This window comes from Hyla sarda, unplaced genomic scaffold, assembly GCF_029499605.1.
Source record: "Hyla sarda isolate aHylSar1 unplaced genomic scaffold, aHylSar1.hap1 scaffold_332, whole genome shotgun sequence".
Lineage (NCBI taxonomy): Eukaryota > Metazoa > Chordata > Amphibia > Anura > Hylidae > Hyla > Hyla sarda.
The window spans coordinates 77,746-85,804 of NW_026610065.1; the positions used below are offsets into that span (position 1 = coordinate 77,746).

Sequence of the window (8,059 nt, forward strand, 5' to 3'; positions counted from 1 at the left end):
GCGATTGAATGCTCAAGCCTGGATCTCAGGCTTGAAGCATTCATTCGGTGATCGGACAGCACAGGAGAAGGTAAGAAGACCTCCTCCTGTGCTACAGCTGTTCGCGATCCCGAACAGCTCCCTGAGCTAGCCGGGCACTTTTACTTTCGTTTTTAGCCGCGTGGCTCAACTTTGAGCGCGCGGCTAAAGGGTTAATAGCGCGCGGCACAGCGATCAGTGCCGCGCGCTATTAGAGGCGGGTCCCGGCTTCACTATGACGCCAGGCCCGACGCGATATAATGCGGGGTCACCGTGTGACCCCGCGTTATATCGCAGGACCGGGACTCATGACGTACGCATACGTCATGGGTTCTTAAAGAGGTTAAGGACCGGGGGGGTTTTCCGTTTTTGCATTTTCGTTTTTTGCTCCTTGCCTTTAAAAAAATCAGAACTCTTTCAATTTTGCACCTAAAAATCCATATGATGGCTTATTTTTTGCACCACCAATTCTACTTTGTAATGACATCAGTCATTTTTCCCAACAATCTACGGTGAAACGGAAAAAAAAATCATTGTGCGACAAAATTGAAAAAAAAAACGCAGTTTTGTAAATTTTGGGGGCTTCCGTTTCTACGTAGTACATTTTTCGGTAAAAATGACACCTTATCTTTATTCTGTAGGTCCATACGATTAAAATGATACCCTACTTATATAGGTTTGATTTTGTCCGACTTCTGGAAAAAATCATAACTACATGCAGGAAAATTAATAGTTTAAAATTGTCATCTTCTGACCCCTATAACTTTTTTATTTTTCCGTGTATGGGGCAGTATGAGGGCTAATTTTTTGCGCCGTGATCTGAAGTTTGTAACGGTACCATTTTTGCATTGATAGGACTTATTGATCGCTTTTTATTCATTTTTAAATTATATAAAAAGTGACCAAAAATGCACTATTTTGGACTTTGGAATTTTTTGCGCGCACGCCATTGACCGAGCGGTTTAATTAATGATATATTTTTATAATTCAGACATTTCCGCACGCGGTGATACCATATATGTTTATTTTTATTTTTGTTTACACAGTTTTTTTTTATTGGAAAAGGGGGGCGATTCAAACTTTTAATAGGGGAGGAGTTAAATGATCTTTATTCACTTTTTTTTTTTCCACTTTTTTTTTTGCAGTGTTATAGGTCCCATAGGGACCTATAACACTGCACACACTGATCATCATTGATCACTGGTTTCTCATAAGAAACCAGTGATCAACGATTCTGCCGCATGACTGCTCATGCCTGGATCTCAGGCACTGAGCAGTCATTCGGCGATCGGACAGCGAGGAGGCAGGTAGGGGCCCTCCCGCTGTCCTGTCAGCTGTTCGGGATGCCGCGATTAGCCGCGGCTATCCCGAACAGCCCGACTGAGCTAGCCGGCCACTTTCGGTTTCGCTTTTAGCAGCGCGGCTCAGCTCTGAGCGCGTGGCTAAAGGGTTAATAGCACGCGGCACCGCGATTGGCGCTGCGCGCTATTAGAGGCGGGTCCCGGCTTCACTATGACGCCGGGCCCGCCGTGATATGACGCGGGGTTACTGTGTAACCCCGCGTTATATCAGGAGAGCAGGACCAAGGGCGTACCTGTACGCCCTTGGTCCTTAAGGGGTTAAAGGGGTACTCCGGTCGAACACTTTTTTTTTAATCAATTGGTGCCAGAAAGTTTAACAGATTTGCAAATTACTTCTATTAAAAAAATCTTAATACTTCCAGTACTTATTAGCTGTTGAATACAACAGAGGAAATTCTTTTATTTTTGTAACACAGTCCTCTCTGGTGACATCATGACCACAGTGCTCTCTGCTGACATCTCTGTCCATAGCAGCATATGTTTTCTATGGGGATTTTGTCCTACTCTGGACAGTTCCTAAAATGGACAAATGTCAGCAGAGAGCACTGTGTTCCAAAAAGCAAAGAATTTCCTCTGTAGTATTCAGCAGCTAATAAGTACTGGAAGGATTAAGATTTTTTAATAGAACTAATTTACAAATCTGTAACTTTCTGGCACCAATAGATTTAAAAAAAAGTGTTCCACCGGAGTACCCCTTTAACCCCTTAATGACCACGGACGTAAATGTACGTCCTGGTTTGGCGGTACTTCGAGCTCCAGGACGTACATTTACATCCTGTGTATGACCGCAAGCATCGGAACGGTGCTCGCGTCATACATGACAGGTTCCGGCTGCTAGCAGCAGCCAGTGACCTGACCGTAATGGCCGACATTCGCGATTGCGCGGATGTCCGCCATTAACCCTTCAGATGCCGTGATCAATACAGATCACGTTATCTGCAGCAGTGCGGTACTTTGAATGGATGATCGGATCGACCGCAGCGCTGCGGCGATCCGATCATCCAGCATGGCGGCCGGAGGTCTGAGATGGAGCAGACCAGAGCAGAAGATCACCGATAATACTGATCGGTGCTATGTCCTATGCATAGCACTGAACAGTATTAGCAATCAAATGATTGCTATAGATAGTCCCCTATGGGGACAAAGTGTAAAAAAAAAAAAAGTTGAAAAATGTAAAAATAAAAAGTAAAATAAGTGAAAAATCCCCGTCCCCAATAAAAATGAAAATTGACAGGTTTTTTTACCCCCAAAAAGCGTAATTTTTTTTTAATAAACATATTTGGTATCGCCGCTTAAATGTCGGATTTATTAAAATATAATGTTAATGATTCCGTAAGGCGAACGGCGTAAATAATATAAAAAAAAAAGTCCAAAAATGCAGCTTTTTTTTCATTTTATTCCCCCCAAAAAATTAATAAAAAATTATCTAAAAGTTTTATATTTGCAAATGTGGTATCAATAAAAAGTACAGATGACGGCTCAAAAAATGAGCCCTCATACCGCCCTATATGTTGAAAAATGAAAAAGTTATCGGTGGTCAAAATAGGGCGATTTTAGATTACTGATTTTGTACAAAAAGTTTTAGATTTTTTTAAAGCAGTACAAAAATATAAAAGTATCTAGCCATGGGTATCATTTTAATCGTTTGGACCCACAGAATAAAGAACACGTGTCTTTTCTACCATAAACTGTACAGTGTGAAAACGAAACCCTCCAGAATGTGCAAAATTGTACATTTAAATTTAAATTTCCTACCTAAAAAAATTTTTTTTTTTGGGTTTGCCGTACATTTTAGGTTAAAACTAGAGGATTCGTTACAAAGTACAATTGGTCACACAAAAAACAAGCCCTTATATGGGTCCGTAGATGGAAACATAACAGTTATGGATTTTAGAAGGCGAGGAGGAAAAAACAAAAAAAAAAAAGAGCAAAATATAAATTTAGTCTGGACCTTAAAAATTGTGAAAATGGGCTTGGTCCTTAAAGGGTTAAGGACCAAGGAGTTCCACTTTATATGTAACATACAGGATAGAGGATAAGTATCTTTGCTGCTCCAATAGAGACTGCATGGAGCACGTGCTGACCTCACACATACAGCAGGGAGAGTCATGGCCCCCCATGATCAGACAGTTATCCCTTAACCCAGTATTTTCCCAAACTTTTTTTTTTCCAGCTTTTGCAAAACTACAACTCCCAGCATGCCCAGACAGCCAAAGTGTAGGTTTGCAACTACTAGGAAAACACGGTTTGGAATACACTATGACAGCCATCACGCCCCCTCCCATATACTTGCATAGTGGGGGCGGGGGGTGACATCACACAGGGGTGGAGTCATGACATCACGATACTCCGGCCACGTGGCACCGCGGCGTGCAGCTCAAACAGGTGGGTGGCGAATACAAGATTGCCGGGGTCCCCAGCGGCGGGACCCCGCGGTGAGACATCTTATCCCCTATCCTTTGGATAGGGGATAAGATGTCTCAGGGCCAGAGAACCCCTTTAATTAGATTTTTCCAATAATAAACTTATCCTACTTCAAATGCCAAAACAAAGTCCTAACTCACCAACAATTGTCCCAGCTATGATGCTGTGTAGCGGGAAGATACTTGGCACATCTGAAACCACACAAGAAGATGGTCTCCACTATGCACATGGACTTACACAGCAATGCTGCACGTCCACTATAAATAAAGTTTCCAACTGGCGCTGAGGCCACGCACAGGCTTTTTGAGGCGAGACTTTCCAGTTTTAACTATTGAGCTACAGCTGTGGTCCAAAGGAACCCATTGAGCTACATGCAGCTTAGCGCTCTCCCCTGGACTACTGCGGTCACTTAAGAGTTAAAATAGGAACATCTCACTACAAAGCATCTGTGTGTAGCCCTCACCTTGTGAGTGGACACATGTGGGGAGATTTATCAAAACCTGTGCAGAGGAAGAGTGGTGCATTTGCCCATAGCGACCAATCAGATCGCTTCTTTCATTTTCCACAGGCCTCTTTAGAGGCCTGTGGAAAACGAAAGAAGCGATCTGATTGGTTGCTATGGGCAAATGCACCACTCTTCCTCTGTACAGGTTTTGATAAATCTCCCCCATGATTCTCATTAGAATCTAAATAAAGCTAGAGAGAAAAAAAAAAAAAGATGCTGCAGCTCTAATGGTATGTTCACACTGAGGAAATTTGCCCAGAATCAGCTGCGCTAAGAAAATAAGCGCTGAATGTCCCATTGATAATGTACTTTAGAATGTGGATGCCACAAAAACAATGACTATTGTAATTCTTCCAGTGGAATATAATTCTTCATGGGGGAGATTTATCAAAACGTGCCCAGTTGCCCATAGCAACCAATCAGCTCGCTTCTTTCATTATCCAGAGGCCTTGTTAAAAATAAAAGAAGCGCGCTGATTGGTTGCTATGGGCAACTGGGCAACTTTTTCCTCTGGACAAGTTTTGATAGATCCATACGAGGGGCAGCACCTACAGAGGGATTTTTCTGCTATATATAATTAATAAGTTAAATATCGGAAACCATGCAACAGAATCCCAGAGTTTCTTTAAAAAATTTGCAAACTTTTTTAAACAATATTAGTACAGTGGTCCCTCAAGTTACAATATTCATTGGTTCCAAGACGACCATTGTATGTTGAAACCATTGTATGTTGAGACCATAACTCTGTGGAAACCTGGTAATTGGTTCTGAAGCCACCAAAATGTCATCCAAAAAATAGGAAAAAGTGAGGATTAAAGAAAAATAAGTAGATAACTAATACAGATAAAGCAAATCCTTACATATAAAAGTAAGAATGAGCTGCTGGGAGCTGTAAATCACTGTCTAGGTCAGTGTTTCCCAACCAGGGTGCCTCCAGCTGTTGCAAAACTACAACTCCCAGCATGCCCGGACAGCCGTTGGCTGTCCGGGCATCCTGGGAGTTGTAGTCTTGAAACAGCTGGAGGCACCCTGGTTGGGAAACAATGGTTTAAGTAGAGGACAGGAGCTTCTTTAGGATCCTATACAGTACACACAGTGTCCCAAATGGAGCCACCCTTACTTGGCGTCCAAAGGAGCAGCTAACCCTGGCACAGGTAAGGAGTAGTACAGAACTTGTAGTTCCTCCCTGTACTGTAGGGGGCGCTACCAGACAGCCAGCCAGTGCTTGCGCCTCAGTAATACAGGTGATTTACCAGTAAAATGCCCATTCTGAATGGTCAGTTCTTCCAGTTGTGACATGTCTCACAGATCTGGACTGTCCATAGCATTGTATGTTGAGTCACAATGGTCCAGTTACAATGGTCCAGAAAAGACCATTGTATGTTAAAACTATTGTATGTTGGGGCCATGGTAAGTTGAGGGATCGCTGTATGCTTAAAATGGCTCATTTTTTGCACCACAATATGTAGTTTTTATCAGCACTATATACTTGTTTTGATGGGATTTTTTTTCATTTTTGATTCACTTTTTGTGATATACTGTATGATGTGACCAAAAATCAGCATTTTAGTTGTTTGGTATTTTTTCATGATATTCACAGCCCTTTCTAAGTGGCGAGTGTCCTGCTCCTGCACTCACTTCATAGTCCTTTAACTCTCCAGGGTATACACTTACACCCTGTCCCAGACAGAAGACGTACCTTTACGACTAGTTTCGCCTAGGGGTTAAAGGGGTACTCCGGCCCCAAGACATCTTTTCCCCTATCCAAAGGGTCTGTCTGTGTCTGTCTTTCTTTAGTGTTCATCCGCTTTGTAGGACATTACACCACGGTCTTGGTTACTGCTGCATTCACATCCCCGATTGCTACATCTCTGGGTATAGAACTTTGTATAGTAGGAAAACTCCCCTTCATTCTTTAGATACATATAATAACTCTACACTAAACATTCTGTAATGTTGTAACTTACACTGTTAGGGTCTATTCGCCCGGCAGAATTTCCGCTTGCGACAAATATTAAACTTTCCCCAACTACAATAGTCTTTAAACTGTGGACCATTGCAACTGTGGACTGTTTTTCAACACCTGGTGGTTCACCGTTTGGAGACCACTACCCTATAGTCTACATTCCCTACATTGAAGCCCATGGACTTCTATGAAATTCCACACTCCCATGCACACTTTTGCAAGTGGAAATTCAGAAGTGTGAATGGGAGTGCGGAGTCCCATGGAAGTCCATGGGCTTCAATTTGAGGTGTAATTCCGCAAGCAGAAATTCTGCTGTGTGAATAGACCCTGAGGCTAGGATTCCACTTGTTTTCTTTTCCAGTGTTTTTTTCACTGAAAAAAAGGCCGCAAAAAAAATGCCAGAAAAAAATGCCAGTGCAATTTCCTGCGTCTGACGTTTTTTCTGGTGTTTTTTGCATTTGAGTTGAAACTGCATTTTTGGCCCCTTTGGCATTTTTTTCTAAATGTGTTGGGTACCAAAAAAAAAAAAAAGTAGGGACGGGAAAAAATGTATTTAAGGATTTTAGTTTTTTTAATAATGAACTTTTAATAAATTTTTTATAAAGTGTGTATGTGTGTTTCACTTTTTTTTCTCTCTTTTTTTTAAAACATTTTTTAGGTAGTACTACTACTCCCAGCATGGAACAGACTGTTCCATGATGGGAGTAGTAGTACCTGTACTAATAGACATATCGCCCCGGGTGTCAGTCCTGACACCCGATGAGGTAATCCTATCTATTGCAGAGATGTGGCTCTATACAGCGCTCGCATCTCTGCACTAAACTCCGGGTCAGTGAGTTTAATAGAACATCACTCATTCATATTTTCCGCCCAGAGTGGGGATTGGCCGGATGGTTGCAGCCAATCACCGCTCTCAGTGGGAAATATGAATGAGTGATGTTCTATTCACACCACTGGCCGGTGTATAGTGCAGAGATGCGGAGCGCAGGAGAAAGCCGCTCCGCATCTTTGCAATAGACAGGACGACCGCAGCGGATGTCAGGAGTGATACCAGCTGTGATCTGTCCTTAACTGCAGGTACTACTACTCACAACATGGAGCACGCTCTGCTCCATGTTGGGAGCTGTAGTACCTGCAGCTAAGGAAAGATCACAGTGAATGTCAATCCTGACACCGGCTGTGATCCTCCAGTATAATGTATAGATGTGGCCGGCCGCTCTTCTATGGTCCCCTGCACTGACGTATATATACACCTATTCATATTTCCCCCAGAGTTGTGATTGGCTGGAACCATCTAGCCAATTACAGATCTCTGCGGGAAATATGAATAGGTGTATATATATATATATATATATATATATATATATATATACAGTGGTCCCTCAAGTTACAATATTAATTGGTTCCAGGACGACCATTGTATGTTGAAACCATTGTATGTTGAGACCAGAACTCTATGGAAACCTGGTAATTGGTTCTAAAGCCACCAAAATATCATCCAAAAATAGGAAAAAGTGAGGATTAAACAAAAATAAGTAGTTAACTAATATAGATAAAGCAAGTCCTTACATATAAAAGTAAGAAAGATCTGCTGGGAGCTGTAAATCACTGTCTATGTCAGTGTTTCCCAACCAGGGTGCCTCCAGCTGTTGCAAAACTACAACTCCCAGCATGCCCGGACAGCCGAAGGCTGTCCGGGCATGCTGGGAGTTGTAGTTTTGCAACAGCTGAGGGCACCCTGCTTGGGAAACACTGGTCTATGTAGAGGACAGGAGCTTCTTCGGG

General features: G+C 42.4%; 1 pseudogene; it reads right to left on the minus strand.

Annotated features, from left to right (window-relative positions):
- The window catches only part of LOC130330293 (kinesin-like protein KIF14), a 79,635-nt pseudogene extending 75,279 nt beyond the window's left edge, over positions 1-4,356 (minus strand).
- Positions 4,357-8,059: the final 3,703 nt, after the last annotated feature.